At 48.1% G+C, this 19495-nt stretch overlaps 2 long non-coding RNA genes across 4 annotated transcripts in view; one reads left to right on the top strand and one right to left on the bottom strand.

Moving 5' to 3' along the window:
- The window catches only part of LOC116664064, a 74889-nt gene that overhangs the window by 43017 nt on the left and 12377 nt on the right, over nucleotides 1-19495 (top strand). The window contains exon 5 of one of the 3 annotated variants that reach the window (XR_004320383.1): nucleotides 11873-16469. The exons of the other annotated variants lie outside the window; for them this stretch is intronic. This is a non-coding gene — a long non-coding RNA (uncharacterized LOC116664064). Of the gene's footprint in view, nucleotides 1-11872; nucleotides 16470-19495 lie in introns of those variants that run through there. 3 annotated transcript variants of the gene reach the window in all.
- LOC116664067 lies at nucleotides 10683-18957 on the bottom strand. Its single transcript, XR_004320389.1, has 3 exons — nucleotides 18450-18957; nucleotides 16381-16385; nucleotides 10683-10693 (listed from the first exon to the last, which is right to left on the bottom strand). It is a non-coding gene; the product is annotated as an uncharacterized LOC116664067 (long non-coding RNA).

Here is a 19495-nt window from a genome sequence, read left to right on the forward strand (position 1 = left end):
TGTGTGGTGTGTGTGTGTGTGTGTGGTATGTGTGTGTGTGGTGTGTATGTGTGGGGGGTGTGTGTGTGTGTGTATTTGCCATCGGTATGCTCCCTGGTGAAGGACCTCACGTAATCTGCACGTTTTCTACTTGGACTCCGGTTTCATCGCTGAGGTTTGAGAATTCTTCACATACTCTGGACGCAGGCCTTTTGTTGATGGGCAGGTGGGCGGTTTGCCACTCTTTTTTCCTCGCGTCTCTAGTTTGTCCTTTCATCCTCTCCGCAAAGTCGTTTGCAGAGCAAATTTTTTTCATTCTGATGGAGCCCAGCTTACCAACTGTTCCCTTCCACTCATGCTTTTGGTGTCATGTCTAAGACCTATTTGCTTAGTCCAAGATCCTGAAGATTTTCTCCTTTGTTTTCTTCTGAGTGTCACAGTTGTAAGTTTTGCCTTTGAGCCCCTGATCCACCCTGACTCAGTACCTGTTGGAGGTGCAGGGTTTATGTGCAGCGTGATTTTCAGCGTGAGAACGCTGTCTCTGCAACGCTTTCATGCCTAGAACCTAACTCCTAATAACAAAGGTAGGCATCGTTCCCACAGCTGTGAACGCACGTCACTGGTCACCCCGCATCACGTCTGCACTGGCATCAGGTTATAGTTCTTTTCGGCCGCTTTGACTTCCGGCATCATCTCTTTGTTCCGAGCTGCGCCAGCCTGTGCGTGATCTCCACGTGTCTGTTCATCAGGGAGGGTGAAGGACAAGGGCCTCTCGAAATTCTTCCCCATTTCTGGTCTAAGTAACGGCTGTGAATGCAGCAAATCCCCTGAAGCCCTGTATTGTGTCGTTTGGACACCTTCCTTGTCAGACGGCCGTGGAGGGTCATGAAGGTTCCGGAGCCTTTGACGGGCCAGACGCACCGGGGCCCTGGAGCTCCAGCTGTCATCCCAGATGACCTGCTGGTCCTTGGTGACCAGGGGTGTGATTCCTGTTCTCTGCTGGGCTTGTGTTCTCTCACTGCAGCTGGTGGCCAGCGTGCCAGGGATCATGCGATAGCCCTGGTTCCCACCCCCAGATCATTCAATGTAGCAGCTCTAGGAAGACACCCACAACATAAAAAACATCCCAGGTGATCCTCCTGCACACCAGGGCTTAATGCTGTCCTGCGGGGCGTGTACACCTCGCTGGCTCTGTCTTCTCGCCCTGAAGCCCAGCTCCAGGGGGACCACAGAAGAGTCCCACTGCTCACCGTGACTAACTTGAGCATCTCTGGCTGTGGCTGCAATTAATTCATTCCACTAATGACCCTGCAAGTTAAGTGCACATGCTCCTTGTGCTACGTGGGGAGGAAGAGAGGCACCCCAAGAAAGAGACATGCAGTGACACTCAGCGCTCGAGACAGAGCGGGAAGCACCACGCTGGGAGGCAGCATCCACCCGCAGCCTCCCTCTCTTGGGAGTGAAATGCGTCCTCAGAGCTTGACACGTCACTTTTGTGCACGTCCATCAAGTCACAAGGGCACTTGACATTTCAAGGAGGCTTTGAGCAGGGGACATTTGTCTGTTTGTGGCGGTCCTGAGGCTCTTTGCCAGGAATTTTAAATATTGTTAGAGTCTTGCCTGCATTTCAGGCCGAAGAGGCAAAGCAAGCGCTCGTAAATCTGCCAGGTGAGGAGTTTTACGACATTTAAAGAAACTGCCAAGGAGCAAGTCTGGCAGCTTTTGGCCTCTTACTGACATAAAATAAAATGCTCCGTGCACGGACATTTAGGGTACTTTTCCTTATAGAAACAGAATAACGACACCAACAGGAACACAGTGATCAGTTCTCAGCTCTCCCGGCGCCCCACGCCCCAGACTCTGGGCCGTTAACCTGCATTTCTTGTGAACAGCTTCGTTTCGTCTTCTGACTTTTTGTCATTTGGGTGTGTTTAGAGCTCCCTGGGTAGAGCTAAGCCACGGGAACAGTACAACGCCTTTGCTTTTCGGCGTCTCTCAGGTCGAGTCACCATCCAGCATGGTGGCAGGTGTCCCCCAACCATGACAAGGGAAGAGCTGGTTGACCAGCAGGACCAGCCACCTCCGGGGACTGAAACACACACGCTTACTGATGCAGTAAAGGTGCAGGACATTTCCATTGCCACCTGGAACCCTCATGCTGCCCTTTTACAGCCACAGCCACTTCCCTTTCCCCCCGCCCCCACCCCTTTAACTCCTGGCCTCCACCAGTCTGTTCTCCCAGAAGCCCAGAAGGTTCTGTGAGTGAGAGACGAGACTCTGTACAAGACATGGGGAGGCAGGCGGCAAATGGCACATCATTGCGACACAGAGGGACAGCCACTCCTCGGCGCCAGCCACCTGTCCTGTATGACCCAGTTGTTACTCTGTGACCTCTGTCCTGTTGCTCAGAAGTTGGAATCTGCGCTGTCATCCAGAATCTCCCAACGTGTGGGCGAAAAACACAGCTACAAACCGACCAGACGCATCTGAAGGCTGGGTCCGCCATTCGCCCGTTTCTTCGGTTGCTTCCATCTGCTCCTGCCTCTCTCCTTTCTCAGCACTTTGCTTCCACTTGAGTTACGGGGCAGTTTTATTTTAAAAATAAAAAGTTTTAAATTATGTTTCTTGTTGAAGAGCAATGCGTGCACCTGGTACACAATTCAAAAGGACTGACAAGGTAGCTGATCAAGTCTCTTTCCCAGCCCTGCCCCCAGCCACCCGGAAACTTTCAGGAACCAGTCTGTGTAAAAGAGTTGTTTCTTCCTCCCACTCTTTTTTTTTTTTTTTTTGCCATCCACAAATTCTGATAATTTATTTTTTTAAAGATGAGTTTTAGATTTACAAGATAATTCATCAGATAGCATGCAGGATCCCACATGCCCAGTTCCCCCCGTTACAGACATCTTGCATTAGCACGGTCCATTCATTATAATTAATAAGCCAATAGTGATGCATTGGTATTAACTCAAGTCTGCAGTCTATCTCAGGGCTCCCTTTTTGTGCTGGTTGGATCTGTGCAGAATGTCCCGTACCCACCATCCCAGCATCGTAGAGTTTCATTTGTAGGGCAGCTACCTGGCCCCAGAAGACCGTCTGGGTTGAAAATAATTTTCCCTTAGAGACTCGAAAGCATCGCTCCTTTGCCCCGGAGCTTTCCCTGCGGGGCTCGGAGCCCCCGGGGGGCATTTAGGGTCTCCCCCAGGGCACGCTGTCGTCTCCCCATTTCCGCTCTGAGTGCCTTCCTTCTCGGCTGCTGGGATCTCAGTGCCAGGCACTGTCAGCCTGCGATCTCATTTTCTTGAATTAGCTCATTGACAGCTTCTTCCCGCCGGTTGTCTCCGTGTCCTTTCTGGATCTGGAAGTTGGGTCTGAACTGCTCACTGTCTCATCTTCTCTCTGATCTTTCCCATGCTTGCCTCTTGGGTCTGCTTTCTGGAGAGTTCCTCCATGCTTTCTTTAATCCGTCTATTGACTTTTTCATTTTTGTTTGTATATATGTTTAATTTTTATCTCCTGTGGATCCCCGTCTCGATACCTCCCTGTTCCTATGCGTGGGATGCCCTGCTCTAACTAGCATCGCTGTGTGAAGAACCACCTCAGAATGAGGGGTACAGACGACTTCTGGGCTGGGATGCCTCGAAGGCTGGCCGGGTGGCACAGTGGACCAGAACATCATCGTGAGGGCCCCCCGCCATGTGGCTTGGCTGTTCCCAGTGTGGTAGCTGGGTTCAGAGAGGGAGGGTCCTAAGAGGGTGAGCGAGCATCCAGGACATCCAGGCGGAAGCTTCACAGAACTTGGCAGCCCAGGAAGTCCCATAGGGTCAGCTGGGCCACATGTGCTGCGGGAGATGGGACTAGGGATGGAAGAGGAGGAACCATAGATGCTGCGGAGGTGGCCACGGGCCTGGTGGGAGATGAGGGAGCCCTGGGCAGGGTGGAGGGTGGACACAAGGTAGAAGGTAGAACCAGCAGGACAATGTGTGGTTTAGTCATGTGCAGGGGGAGGAAGGGAGCTGGGTTGAGGACAAGTGCTTGAGTCACTGACTGAGATGAGAATGATTAGGAGGGAGACTCTGGAAACTTGGGGGATGGGGAGTTAAGACTTTTTTTGGCCACACAAAGTATGAGATCCTGGTTGGATCTTCAAAGAACCAAGAAGGCAGCTGGGTTGTATGTGGTGCTTGATGGAGAGGCTGGTGCCTGGAATTGTTGGTCCTGAGATGACAGTCAGGACAAGACCTGGGCGGCACCCCTGGGGAGCCACACACAGCCTGGAAGGATGTGCTGGGAGGAGGAGGGCCCAAGACTGATGCGGGAGGACAGGAGACCGTGTTATCCTGGCTCTAACGCTGCTGAGCGGTGCAGGTGACTTAGGGCGCAGCCTCCTGTCTTTGTCAACCTGGAGGTCACTGGAAGTCCTCGGTGACCTTGACCAGTGACTCCCAGGGTGCCGGGGACCACAGAAAGTTGGGAGGGGTCCAAGCAAAAACTACAAGGCAGAGGAAGTGCAGATGGCTTCTACAGATGGTGTTTCGAGTTTTGTGATAGAAAACAAGGCAACGGGGCTATTGATGGAGGAGGATGTGAAGTCAGGAAAAAAAATTTAAGACTGAAATCTTACAGCATGTTTCCTTGTTGTTGGAAGTATCTGGCACAGAGGGGAAGATCGTCTTTCCAGGATAAGAGAGAAGTTTCTAAGATGGTGGGGGACACGTCCGGCACCCAGGGGAGGTGTGCTCTGGCGAGGAGTAGGGTCTTCCGCGGGTCCAGAAGCAAGCAGGTCAAGACCGGAGTGATGGCAAGGGAGTCACCACCCACTTGCTTTTAGCTTTTATTATTCTCCCCAAAGAAGAGCCTGTGGTGGGGGTGGCAGGGCGGGAAGGTGCGTGCATCCAAGGAGAGGGCAGGCTACAGGGAAGATGGCTTCAGGGAGTGGAAGAGTGAACCCTGCACAAAAGGGAATAGAATAAGCGTGCTGGGCTGGTTGAACGCCCTTGTTGCGTCAGGTGGCCTCACGGGGGGGCCCTCACCACATTGCCAAAGCTCATCTGTCTCCCTAGGGTGGTCTCGGTAGAGGTGGGGGCCTGGGTAGGGGATCAGAGGGTGCAGGGAGCAGGAGGCACCAGGCTGGGCTGGAGCAGACCCTCCCTGGGCAGTAGGGCAGCACTGGACGGGCAGAAGGAGAGGAGCTGGGGCAGTGGAGGCGGCCCCGGGAGGAGGGGAGGGGAGGCTGAGACCGAGGGGAAAAGGGAGTGTGTGCTCCTTGAGAAGAGAATGTACCTCATCTATTTATTTTTATTTCGGACACGGCTACATGGTGAGAACCAAGGAAGAACTCCGTGTCCTGGTCCTCCTTTTGAAGCGCTCTCTCGTGAGCTGAGGGAGCCGGCTGATCCGGGATGCTCCGCGGACAGAGACGTGCCGTAGACCGCCAGCATCCTGCTGAGAACTGGGTCCGAGATCTCTGACTCCCCAGCCGAGGGGACACGCGCTTCGTTTGTTTACTGTGCTTTTCCCCTCTCATCCGCCTGGCCCTGTCCTGGGGAGAGGGCTGGGGCTCGTCTTGGAGAGCAGACCTTGGCCTTACTCTGGGGAGTTGAGGAAATGACCCAAACACAGACATTTTTAACTGGACTGAAAGATGCTACTTCCCCGTGCAGGTCGATTTTGTGTGCTCACCTGAGAAGCGTGTGTTTTGGGGAGAAGTGTTTTGTCCTTCTGGTCCAAGAGTTCGAGAGCTTTGCTAGTGGAGAGCTGTAGCCTGCTTCTTTTTTCTTCTTCTCCTGGAGGTTTGGGGTAGAGCAGGGGACCCTGGAGTCTGAGGCTCCAGGTCCTCAGACAGGGGAAGTACTGGGGATGCCATGCTGCCGTGGCCTCGCCTGTCTTTGGGGCTCCCGGTGGAGGTGCCCTGTTCACCAGAATGGAGGCCTGGACTCTGGAGAGGGCACCAGTCAAAGGGGAGTCCTTTGGGAGGTGGCTAGACTGGGATGCCACCAGCTGAAGGCCCACGCATGGCCTATGAACCAGAGGAGATGAGCATTTGCAGAGCAGTGGCTGGCCTCCCCCGGGGCTGTCACCTACGTGCCGGGCTAGCTAAGGTCATGTGGACACTACAGCCCAGAATTCGCTGTGCTTTGGGGAGTAGGGTGGGCTTCCTCCGTGCCTTGGAAGATCCTGGCAGAGCGACAGCAGTGGGAGAAGCTCCGCGAATTCTGTGACACGGAGTGACGGGTGGAGAAGCCCAGGGCAAGAGGTGACAGAAGACAGACAGGACTGAGGTGGCCTCACAGCTCTCCACGGACAGGCTCAGAGATGTGGGGCAGCCCCTGAACGCAAGCTGCAGACTTCTTGCAAGGACTGAGGTGGGTCCGGGGGCCTGAACTCCCCGGGGTCAGGCTGCATCTGTGCAGGGAGGGCCTGGTCTTGTCTGTGAAGACCTGTGGGGTGCCTTCCGCCCGCTGGCCCCGTAGGGGAAGCACTCTGCGTTTTCCTCAGGGCCCACCATGCATTTGTGGTTCCGAGGGTCAAGACTGGAGCCAGGTTAAGAAAAAACCAAAACCCTGAAGACTGCTCATTTCAGGCTTTGTCGGCAACTCGGGTAAAAGGTAAGTGGTGAGTGTTGGAGCCAGTGTGGTGTGGGGGCAGGGGAGCAGCACAAGGCTGTCGCTTCCATCAGGGCACAAACCCTGGAGGGAAAAACAAACACTTTAGAAAGCACTTGACCTTTGAAATGCTGAGCTCTAAAAATAGCGATGGAGCGTCGGGATGCTTCGCGGAGGCAAAGATGCAGTCAGGATGCTCCGAGCCTTTCTGCCTCCCAGCCTGGCTCCCCTGCCCGCTGCACGCCCTCCACCAGCAGCTGGTGAGCAGCCCGGCCGCCCGGCCGGAGGCGCGCTCTCCTCTTGGCCAGGGCAGCTGGGGCTGGGGACCTCTGGCGCGAGCAGCATGTGTTTGGTTTCATTTCATCGCTCTCTTCATCGCTATGTTGACATCCTTCCCTCTGCACGTTTCAGCAGGAAGGTAGGTCTGCAGGTTGGGAGACAGGGGTTGTTGGCCCAGTTGGGGTTCATCCAAACTTCAGCAAGTTTCTTTAAACCTCTTTCAAGTACTTGGTTAGAGCCTTCAGTTTTGGGGGCCGTGTGTGGTGTGAGGTCCCAAATCCACAGGGCGTGTTTGGCCCGGGGAAGAAGAGGTGGGGCACGGATGTGCTTTCTGTTGCCATCCTTCCTCTGCAGTGACCTCTCATCCCTCGTGAAGGGCTGGCCGCACGTGTCCAGTCGGGTCAGACACTGATGAAAAATCGGTCCTCCAAAGCCCAGCCAGGCCACCATCACACGGGCACCGTGGTGAGAGCGCCTTTGGTAAAGAGTTTTCTGAGCACCACAAGCTTTCAGTCATAAGTGTAGCACATTTTAATAGGAAAGTTCTGTCTGAAAACATGCCAGCTGGAAATCAGATTGCATGGAGAGGATAAAAAGAGCCCCGCCCTGCTGCCCAGCAAGCCTGCAGCCCGCCCTTGTCCTCACGTCTGGGGGGGATCGACTTCGCGGGGACTCTCGCTCTCTCAGGCTTCTCCCTGGAGCAGTGGGTCAAAGGCTGTCCGTCCTCCCGCCCCTGTTCTCCAGGTGATTTAAAAGTGAAGCGGTCTCAGCTGATTATTACTTCCTGAACACTCTGGCGGGGTGTGAGGAAGCCCCGGGGACCAAATTGGCTTTTGGTCACTAAGGCTCTCCAGGGAAGGGAGGGGACAGGACACGCGTCTGGCAAGCAGGATGGTTTTAATCCATCCCCTTCCCTCCTCTCTCCTCTTCCGACTTAGACAGGACTTTGAACTCAGGACAGAGAAGCGAGTCACTCTGAAGTTCCCTCTGACTCACGTGACGCGAGGGCTTGAGGTCTGTCTCCTCTGGGAGATGTTTGCGCTGACTGTGTTTGCGGCACCATCCATCCCGGGCTGGAACCAACTGCCTTTGTTCTCATGACTGGCTTCTGCACTGTGGGCCGACCCCGCCAGCTGCTGACTCGCTTTCCTCAGCCGGGAGGTTCTGATCCAAACACCGCTTAGCAGGCCCCCTCTGTTTGCAAGGCCAACGTAGGAAGCGAGAAACCCAGCAAGTCATTTTCTTTCTGAGTCAATCATCTCATGCAAGAAACCCAGCGAGCCGGCGAAAGCCCTTTCTCAGAGTTTAGGAACGAATGGAACCTTTGACTCCATGAGCTGAGACGGGCCCTTGTTGTCCGCTGGCATCCTTGGGTTAGTGCCTCTTTGTGGAGGTCTTGGGGACCTGCGGGGGCCTGTTGAGTGGATGGGGAACTTCTGACCCCAGGCGCTGTGTCTGCGTCTGCAGACAGCGCCCTCAGGGAGGAACTGCTCAGCTGTCTGCAGCCCTGGGTCCCCCAGGGGCGCTGGCCAGGGTGGGAGCCAACTCCCCGGGGTTGGCAGTTACTTACAACTTAGACCTTTTTCTGAGCGAATAGTGAGTGGTGCCCTCCTTGGGAAGGCTTCGGGCCTGGCCACGAGACGGGTGTGCACCCCGGAAAGCAACCTGGTGGCTCTGAAACAGGGAAGGAGCTGGGATAAGATGTGATCCCAGAGTTAACAGACCGCCCCTATTTGCATCTCATCCTGGACTGAGAGTTTTTGAACTTTGTGATGAATTTAGGAGAGCAAGCATATTTGTAGGTCCACCAGGCTGCCAGTTCCAGTGGTGTTCAGTTCAGCCCATACTCAGTGTAACAGGTTCCCCCTCCCTCTCTGCCCCCAACAGAATAAACCAGGAGCTTGGCATGGGGGTCTTCGCCTAGCCGGGGCCACGTGCCCCTTTGATGGCTTGGTGCAGCCTCCAGATGACCAGTCAGAGTGATGCTTTTAATACGTGAAGTCCACTCAGTGGGCACATTGGAATTTCCGAAGGTGGGCTGGTCAATGTCCCCGGGCCACATGCTCTTCTTCAGTCACCTTGTCACTTGGGGGGTCTGTTTCTCCACCCCTCAAACCTGGGCAGGTCCCAACAATACGTGGTCCAACAGGATAAGGCTGAAGTGACGTCATCCTGAACCTTCATCTTCATCTGCGTGGGAGGCAGCTTGTGTAGGAAGTTCACTGGCCCCCAGATCGCAGTGCTGTGGAAGATCAAGGTCAAGGCCGAGGTGCCTGGAAGGCCACGGGGCACTGAAGAGGCAGCAGGCTGGGTGAAGAGGGATGTGAGGGCACCAGAAAGCCCCCACAGCCCAGCCTGCACCACATGGGTCAGACCCGACCTGTCCAGCTGAGCCTCCCGCAATCTCCTGATCCACAGAATTGTCAGTGGAAGAAAATGGTTATTTTAGGCCACTAAGGTTGTTTGTTTTTCATTTATTTTGGGGGCTAGAGGGATTGTTACCCAGCAGTAGAAAACCAGAACATGAGATTACCCAGGAGATTAATTATATTAAAATACAGGCTGTGATGATTAGGGTTATGTGTCAACTTGACAGGGATCCTGGCTTTCCAGCTGTTCGGTCAATCTTAAGACTGGGTGTGTCTGTTGGGGTGTTTTGGAAAGGAAGGGAACAGGCTAATGAGGCAAATCAAATGCCACTGTAGACCCCAGCCTTCATTTCAGGGCTACCTCTCCTCTGCCGTAACTGCTGTGCATAACCCTTCCCCCTAGGCTGTCGTGAGGAGCAGGTCAAAAGCAATGTGTCATTTCAAGAGTGTTATAAAAATGAAATCATATAGTATATATCCTTTTGGGATGGGCTTTTTTTTCCCCTTCAGGATAATTCCCTGGACATTCATCCAAGTTGTTTTATATATCAATGAATCATTCTTTTTGATGACTGCGTAATATTCCACAGTGTGGGTGGACCACAACTTGTGAAACCATTCACACACTGAAGCATATCTAAGTCATTTCCAGTTTTTGACTATTGCAAATAAAGCTTATGTAAACATTCACATACAAGTTTTTGTGTGAACATAATTTTTCATAGCTCTGGGATAAATGCTCATAATTTCTGGCTTGTGTGGGAGTTGTATATTTAGTTTTATAAGAAATTGCCTGCTTTTTGCAGTGGCTGTACCATTTTACATTCCCACCAACTTATTTTATTTTTAAATGAATTGTTATTAAATTAGTTGGAGGCAGGGGAGTGGTAGATGTGGTTTAAAAGGGCAACAGGTAGAACTCTTGGGGAAATGGAAATGGTATAGAATCTTGACTATGGTGGTGGATACATCAATGTGCACGTGTGATTAAACTGTATAGAATGAAATACACATCAGTACATACACAACTGGAAGAATCTGACTGACAGGTGGATGGTCTCAATGTCAGTGTCATGGCTGTGACATAGTCTAGTTTTGCAAGATGACACCATTGGAAAAACTGGCTAAGAGTAACTGCATATGAATCCACAGTTGTCTAAAAATAATCTGTTCAAATAAAGTAAATAAAACATATGGTATTAATTTCATTTACGTTTAAAAACCTTTTATTGAAGTGTGGTTGGTTTACAATGTTAGTTTCAGGTGTGCAGCAAAGCGACTCAGTTACACATACATATACATATACACTTTTTCTTTTCAGATTCTTTTCTATTATATGTTTCTACCGGAAATCGGATCTAGTTCCCTGTGCTAAACAGTACGACCTTGTTATTTGTCTATTTTATACACAGCAGTGTGTGTCTGAACCCAGGACCTCAGGCGTGCTAAGCATGTGCTCTGCCGCTGAGCCATACCCTCCCCTCCCAAGTATTAATTTTAAAGTAAGTCTGTGGAACACATTATAAACTGTTAAGATTTAGGGAAATATACTTGTTGTCACTTGCTTTTCTGATTTTTGTGGCTAAGTGTTCATTACTAAGATCGCCATCCATTGGTAATTTAGATGGGAATCTTCTAAGGTCCTCCTTTCCTCCACACACCTATGGGAAAGAGATCTTTCAAACCCAACTTCACCCCGTCCAGCCTCATTTTAAGGACTAGAAAAGTGACTGGGATAGAACTGGGGGAAAAGCGGCTTGGGCAGCCGGGCACTCCGAAGAGCGTATTACTGCAGAGCGGGGGGAGGAGCAGCGAGTGATGTGGGTCTGGGAAAAGGGGACCCGCGGTGGATCTCCCAAGTGGGAACTCCCTGGTGGAATCCTTGGCACGCCGATGCTTAAAAGCCAAGTGTGAAACTTCACTTCGCACCCAAGCAGAGGTGGTACAAGGGCATGTGTGGGGCTCAACCACCAGGCTGGTCACTGCCCGGGGTCGGCAGAGATCACTGACAGCTGATGATGCTGAAATTCAGGAGGGGAACATAAACTTTCCTGGGGCGCTGGGGCCAGGCCAGGAGTTCGGTGTTGACGTGGCTTACCTGAGGGCGGGGAGCTGTGTTCTCTGGTTCGTTTCCCTCTGAGTTTGGGAGATGGACTCTGTGTTGAAGCACCAGGACTGTGTACTGAGGACCACCTGAGCTCCGTGATGCCTGAGAGGCCGGGTCCCCTCCAGGGAAGGGCTGACCTTTAAGATAGACTATCTTACGACCAAAAGCTTTGCAGCATTAAAATGTGATCCATCTCATTAGGCTGCCACAGGAAGCCTATAAATAGCTCCAGAAATGAGATCTGTGACAGCTTTTCACTGTTATTATTTAAAATGATTGTTTATTTATAGCCAGGTCACTGAGGTGGCCGTTACTTTCCAAAGCCTCTGATTTCCTTCAATCTAACCTGGGCAATGGGGCCTTTAAAGCAACCTGGGCAGTGGAGGAAGGCCCTGAAGGCTGCTTCTCCTCCTTGGAACTTGGCCTCCTGGGGACAGGAGTCCCCCTCCGTTGACACACTGGTTATCTTCCTGAAAAGCCATTTAAGCCTTCTCCACCCTGACCTTCTTATCTCTCCGTGATGCTTTCTCTTCCAGTAAGTCTGCCCTTCCCAGAACCAGGACGGTCCTGAGCTTCCCCCTTCTTTGCCAGCAAACAAGTGAGCTGCAAGTTTCCAGGATTCCTGGGAGAAGACAAGAGACTCCTGGATTAGAGGCAAAGAGCACTTGTTATTTATAGCAGTCACAGCCAGCGGAGGGTCAGTGGTTTGTGGCTCGTTCCCTGAACCCCGAATCCTCTGGAATTCCCATTTCCCCCGATTCTGAGGCTCCAGTGAGATCTTCGCTGGCAGTGGGTTGCATTACAGGAGAGGCAACCGAAGCCTCTGGAAGCTGAATTTTTTGGACACAGACCTGCAGGGAGGTTCTGTCTTCATCACCCCGAACAGTAAGCCTGCCAGGTGTTTGTCCGGGGGAAGTCACTCTTCCTCTCGTCCATGAGTCTTCCCAAAGATCGTCCAGAACAAGGGGGCGTCAGCAGCCCTATCCTGATTCGTGCAGAGTTATGTGAATGGAAACCATTGCTGCCGTATCAGTAAACAGAGGATGCTGTGGCCATCAAGTCATCAGTTGCTGCCTCCACCGCCGACAGCGAGCTGCACCCCAGTGATGGAGGCGAGCGGGCCGCCCAGCCTCGGCCGCCACCCGCCACGGTGCCCCACCAAGGTGACTTGGGATGGGAAAGAGCAGGACACTGGCCCTAGAGAGCTAGGTGCACATCAAAGGAATGGTTTCAGTGAGCCCAGATTTTGCACCTTCCCATGCGTAGAAGAGCACTGAATTCCTTACCTTCAGATGTCTGGTTTTCTTTAATTTGCAGTCATCTTTTGATGGTCTGACTACCTGGTCTAACTCCTGTCTATCCTGGCTCCTCCCTTCCCTCTTCGGAGCGGTCTCTTAGAGCCATCTGAGAGGCCGCTTCCCAGGCCCGGGTCCTCAGAAAGTCTGCCAAATATAACAGAACGCTCACCTTTTAGGCTGTGCATGTTTTTTAGTTGACAGTTGCCACAGACCCACGGGGAGTTACCTCCTGAGGCACCAGAGATGAAATTCTTATTTGGTTAATTTTTTTTTCCAATTCTGCAAGCTCAGCTCAGAGACTGCTTTCCTGACAAGCCTTCTGCCACTCTTTCTATGTTTATCTGTTTATAAGTATCTGTATCCTCTGTTAGATGGTAAACTTTATGACTATAGGATCTATGTCTGTCCTCAGTGCTTGCAGCAAGGTCTGGCACAGAATAAATGTTAAATAAAAACTTACCAAGTGAATAATGAATGACAGATGCTCCAGATTATCCATTTGCCACATCCTGAGCCTAGGAGTAAATCTAACTCAAATTCCCTGCTCCTGACGCTCCTTAATCCCCTCTGCTCCCTCAGATATGCTCTGGGAGTTATCCTGTAAAACACTGTCATCATTGTCATTGCTTTGCACTCACAGTGACTACCTCAAGTGTCACTCCTGCCAGTGAAAGAGAACAGCAGTAATTTCCCAGCTGGTGACATTCAGGAGCCGTGGGCGTCACGAGCATTTTTAGATTCCACAAAAGGTTTATCAGCATCTCTGTGGGAGTCATTCCAGCTCGAACTGTGCTGAGAAATGGACTTCCTCTGTGGCCACCTCTGGGAAAACCCATAAAGACCAGAGAGGCCCTTCCCGGGCAGAGGGACGGCCCCCGAAAGGGAAACAGTGCGGATCGCCGGAACTCCGAATTTGTTGTTGAGACCCAAGAGTCTCCTCTGATCAACCTGATGGCCGTTTCTAAAAACAGGATGCCCCAGCTTGCCTTCCCTCCCCTGTCATTCCTGGAATGGGCCCTAATCATACTGGAACGTTCCTGTGTCTCGACAAGCCCACACGGTGTTCCTGAAACAAAGCTTGGCATTTTTCAAACTTCTGGGGATGACAAAACCAACTTGTCCACGCCGTTTTACGGGACATCTAGAAGCCCACACCTCAAGACTCGATTTCAACGTAGCAGCCGCGATAAGACTTTCTGAGACCCACTTGTGTGTTTAAATAGTCGCCTTGTCTTTCTTTCTTTCCATTAACTGTGCTCAGCTCGCCTGTAGCCTGCGTGAGATTCGGATAATCATCTGTGAAAGGAAAGGAATCAGCTGGCACTCTGCCCCATAAAATGATTTCCCAAGGAAGGGGTTCACTTGCTCAGTAAAACAACCTTCCCGCGGCCACTCATTACTTATTTCCACTTGCTGTGGTTGTGGTCTTAGGAAACAGTCCTTACTTAGCTTTTCCGTATTATGTGAAATAGCATCTCTCAAGGCTCCTTCTGCCAAACTCCCTGACGGCCACCTTCGGGTTCTGGGTCATTAATTTTGTGTTATTTCACCATCGTGATCCCTACGAATATCGCAATGTTTGTGTTTTACTTTTTCCTCTGCGTTTACATGAGCAGTTTTAAACAAAAATGTCATCACACTGCATGAATCGTTTAATATTTTAGTTTAATATTAATAGTTAAATATTTTTTCTTTATCCTTCAATATTTTATTGTGGGAATGTTCCCATGGCTCCTAGAGACCCTCAGCATATCAGTTTTACTTGGTGTAAGTATTTATTATAGTGTTCATATTTCTACATAATATTACATATTACAATTATGTTATTACATCATATATTTGTATATAATTATATTATCATATTATACTATCCCGCCGGCCGTCACTATTTGTCCATCTTCTATTTTTTGACATTTAGGTTGTGGCTAAAATTGGACCGTTAGAGGTAACGCTACAAGGAATCTCATGTGATACGCATTTTTGTGTATTTGTCAGGACTATCTTGGCTTGAGCAGATAACAAACAAACTCAAACTCTCGGTGGCTTACCACAGCAAAGGTTTGTTTCTTATTCAGTTTCAAGTGAAACAAAGGACGCCCAGAGCTCCATTCCACATGCTCACTCAGTCCCAGAGGCGGCTTCCAGAGTCCGCTTCCAGAGAACACAGAGTGACTGGAAAGCTTGCACTGCCCTTCCGCCCTTAGCCGGATGTGAAACTCATCACTTCCGCTCACAGCCTTTGGCCTGAGCCAGTCTCATGGCCCAGTCTGCCTGCCAAGGACGTGGTGTGTCATCTTCTACGAGCCCAGAGGAGAAGAGAGGAGGATGTGGGTAGGCGATGGTAACAGCCCCTGCGTGAGGGTGTGACTTTCACTTAGGATGCATGCATGTCCTAGAAGGGGAGTTACTGGGTTTGGCCACCTTTTTTTTTTTTCCTAAGAAGTTTACAACATTTTTATCATCCCACCAGTTTATTTTCTGTTCTCGAAAACCTCAAATGTCACCAGTTCTTACTCCTTGCTGATCTAAGAGATGAGAAATGCCATCTCATTTTTTTAAAATTTGTATTTCTTTCATTACTATTGATAATACAGATTTTTTCATATTTTTCATTCATTCATTTTGCATTTCATATTTTTTCATTCATTCATTCATATTTTTGTTTCTTTCATTCATTCACTTTAATTTTTGCAAGAGGCCCAGAGACCTACAAAAAAATTAATCTGAAAATTCTCTGCGCATCCCTTGCTCACTTCATTGTTAGGAGTGTAAAATGTTTAAAAAAAAAAAATCACAATGGCCCCAAAGTCTCAGCTCACTGTTTCTCTCCTGATGGCAATTTGAATCTTTGCTTTGGGATGTAAGTCTGTCCCTGGGGTCTTCATGTATCTTACAACTCATGATGCATCTCGGTTGCCTCACTCTAGCAAGGCTTCAAAAAATAAACTGCCAACAGAAAACTCACTGTCTGCTGTTTGGGTCCTGTCAGAGGAATGGGATGTTTGGGGATGTCCAGGGTCCTTCTGCAGGCAGTTGGGGTTGGGGGTAAGGGAGGGTGGCTCAGAAGAGGGATCTTGTTAACACCCTTGAGAGCTCCACAGAAATATTTAATTTTAGGAGACAATCTCAAAGACACATATCTGTGGATGTCTATGGAACTCAGTGATTTCTCACGCTTTTCTACTTCAAAGGGCTCCCCTTTCAAAAGGAAACTTGGACTTCCAAGGTTGCAGCATTTCAAGAGCCTTTAAGTCCACCTTCCCTGCAGGCTGGCCTGGGAGCTATGTCTCAACCTTCCAGCAGCACATCTGTCAAAGGACAGCAGAACCAGCCACCTCGAAGACCACCTCTTGGAGAAGGGTCCATCAGGCCATCGAAGGAAGGCTTTAGAGGCATCATTTCCTGCAAACTGGTCGACTAGAATGTCTGCCAAAACTTCCCCGACACATCCAAGAACTTCTGAAAACAGAATTCTCAAACAGAGGTTAATGATGACAACCACCCAGGGATGAGAGAAACTACAGATCAGCTGCTGCTTGAGCTAAAGACCAGACGGGTGGGGGAGGGTGCAGCGCAGCAGTAGAGCGTGTGCCTAACATGCACAAGGTTCTGGGTTCAATCCCCAGTACCTCCATCAAAAATAAATTTTAAAAACCCTAATTACCCCCACCAAATAAACATAAAGACCAACTGAGAACACATATACATTATTTTCAAGCACACATGGAATATTTGTAGCAATTAACATGTCCTAACCACAAAGCAAGTATTTGTTACCCAAAAAGTTAATATTTGTTCAATTTTAGACAAAAAGCACTTTATTTAGTCAAGGGAAGGGAAAGCTAAGAAAACTATTTTATCTTTTAATTCTGTTTTCTTAAAAATATTTAGAATAAATAAATATATATATATATATATATTTCAAATGAAATGATAAAACATTATACATTACAACCTATGGGATGCAGCTACACCAGAATCTGAGGAGAATGTATAGTGTTTAACATATATAATTGAGGGAACAATTACTCACACTCACTGAGAAAAGCAAAAACCTCAGGAAGACAGAAAGTCAAAAACTGAGTAAAGTCAAAGAATGCAGACAAGAGGAGGTAATAAAATTAAGAGCAAGAACATATAAAATAAAAAACAAGTATAAAAGAGAGAATCAATAATTTCAAGAGCCGGTTTATGAAGTGACAAATAGAAAAGACACACTCAGTCAAAACAGATTGAAAGAAGAGTGTGAGAAGGCACCACTAGGAGTGAAAAAGGCATATAATTGTAGATAGAGTAGAAATTAAGAGTATGCTGAGAACAAAAACCATGGAAAAACCCGTAAAAACACAGATGGATAATTACCTCTAAAAATATGTAATTTGGCAAAACCCCCAAATAAAAAGAATCTGAACAGAACTTTAACCATTAAAGAATGTTGAAGAGCAGTTTAAAAGGCTACCTAATGCTATGTACAAAATACTAGGAACAGACAGTTTTAGAAGAGAATTCTGCCCAACAGTCAAGGAACAGTTATCCCCACATGATACAGAATGTTCCGGAGAACAGAAGGGAGGCACTGCTCGCTGACGCATCTTCTGAGGCTAGTTTATTTTTCATACCAAAGCAGACAAGGACTGTGTGAGAAAGGAAAAGATTCATCTTTATTTCAAACATGGACATGGAAATCCTAATAGATCTTAGCAAGCAGCGTTTAGCATGAATAGATCATGAAAAATATGAATGTAAGATTGCATTTAAAACTCTATTTGTGGACAACTCTGTGTACAAAGGTGGCCCTCTGTGTCCTTGGGTTTTATATCTGCAGATTCAATCAACCGCAAATTGAAAATATTAAAGAAGAAAAATTCCAGAAAGTTTCAAACCACAAACTTGACTTTGCTGTGTGCTGGCTACTATTTACATAGCATTTACATTGCACTTACAACTATTTATATAGAATTTTACATTATATTAGGTATTATAAGCAACCTAGAGATGATTTAAAGTATTACAAGAGGATGGGCTTAGGTTATAGGCAAATACTACACCCTTTTATATAGGAGATTTGAGCATCCTTGAATTTTGGTATCCGAAGATGTCCTAGAACCAATCTCCCTGGATACCAAAGGGCGACTATAATTTACACCTTGACAGTTTAAAAATCTATACTCATTCACAAGACAAACTCATAGGAAACTGGGAATAGAAATTGGGAATAGCAAACATCTACAAAAAACTTGTAGCAAGCAGCATCCAATGATGAACTGTTAGAATAACTCTCTTTAAATTCAAGAAAAGCTGAGAATGTCTGCTAACACTCTTTGTATCCAATATTTTACCTGAGTTACACGTTATCATAAGATACCGAAGGGAAACAAGAAGAGCAAGAATTTCCAAGAGGGAAGCAAAATTGGAATTATCTATTGATAATAAGATAGTCTACGTAGAAAAATCCATGGGAACCTGCAGACAAATGATTAGAATCGACGATCTATTTCTGGACACGAGATCAGTACGCAGCAATCAACATGTTATCCAAAGCAACAGACAATACAGAGTGCAGTTTAAGAAACACGCCACTGATGGTGGCAACAAAACGTGTGGTAATTGTGAATTAGCCTAAACACTTGTGGAAAGTCTTTATGGAGGAAATTTCAAAGTGTTACTGAAGCACCTAAGAGAAGACTTGACAGAACCATGTTAAGGTGTTCGTGGATGAGAAGACCCAATAGCATAAAGCTATTTCCCTAAACTGCCAAACTGTTTTTCAAAGCCGCTGCACTGTTTTACAGTCTCACTCACAATGTATGAGGACTCCAATTTCTCCACACGTCCTTGCACTTCTTACTGTCTTTCTTTTAAATTTGAGTCATCCCAGCGTGTGTGAAGTGGTGTTTCATTCTAGTTATGCTTTACATTTCTCTAAAGGTTGGTGATGTTGAGTATCTTCTCGTGTCTTATTGGCTGTTTGTGTATTTCCTTTGGAGAAGGGTCTGTTCAAATCCTTTGCCAGTTTGTAATTTGGGCTATTCGTCTTTTTAGTGTCGACTTGTTTCCTGTCGGCAAGTCCCTTATCAGATAAGTGATTTGCAAATGTTTTCTCCCATTCTGTGGGTTGTCTTTTCACCTTCCTGACGCTGTTCTTTGAAGCAAAACCATTTTTAATTTTAATGAATTCAGTTTGTCTATTTTTTCTATTGTTTCTTGTACTATTGGCATTATATGTTAGGAATTCATTGCCTAATCCAAGGTCACAAAGAATTACTCCCTACATTTTCTTCCTAAGAGTTTCATAGTATTAGTATTTACAGCTAGATCTATGATCAATTTTGAGTTAATTTTTATATGTGGTGTGAGGTGGGAGTCCAACCTCATTCCTTTACTTGTTAATATCTAGTTGTTTCAGCACTACTCATGAAAAGACTATTCTTTCCCCATTGAATGGTCTTAGCATCCTTGTTGAAACTAAATTTTATATATATATACATATACGCACACACACATATACACACACCCATATATGTGCATTTATTTTTACACTCTTTATTCTAGTTATCTGTATGTCTATCCTTATGTCGGGACCGCACTGGTTTGATTACTGTAGTTTTGTATTAATTTTGAAGTCAGGAAGTGTGAGTTCTCCAACTATTCTTCATTTTCAAGGTAGTTTTGGCTACTCAGAGCCACTTGCATTGTCTTATGAATTTTAGGACTAGCCTGTCACTTTAGGGGGACAAAAGCCAGCTGGAATTTTGATAGGGATTGCATTGAATCTATAGACCAATTTGGAGAACGTTGCCATCAAAACAACATTAAGATTTCCAATCTATGAACATGGGTTGTTTTTCACTTATTTAGGTC

This window comes from Camelus ferus, chromosome 6 (assembly GCF_009834535.1).
Source record: "Camelus ferus isolate YT-003-E chromosome 6, BCGSAC_Cfer_1.0, whole genome shotgun sequence".
In the NCBI taxonomy this organism is placed as follows: domain Eukaryota; kingdom Metazoa; phylum Chordata; class Mammalia; order Artiodactyla; family Camelidae; genus Camelus; species Camelus ferus.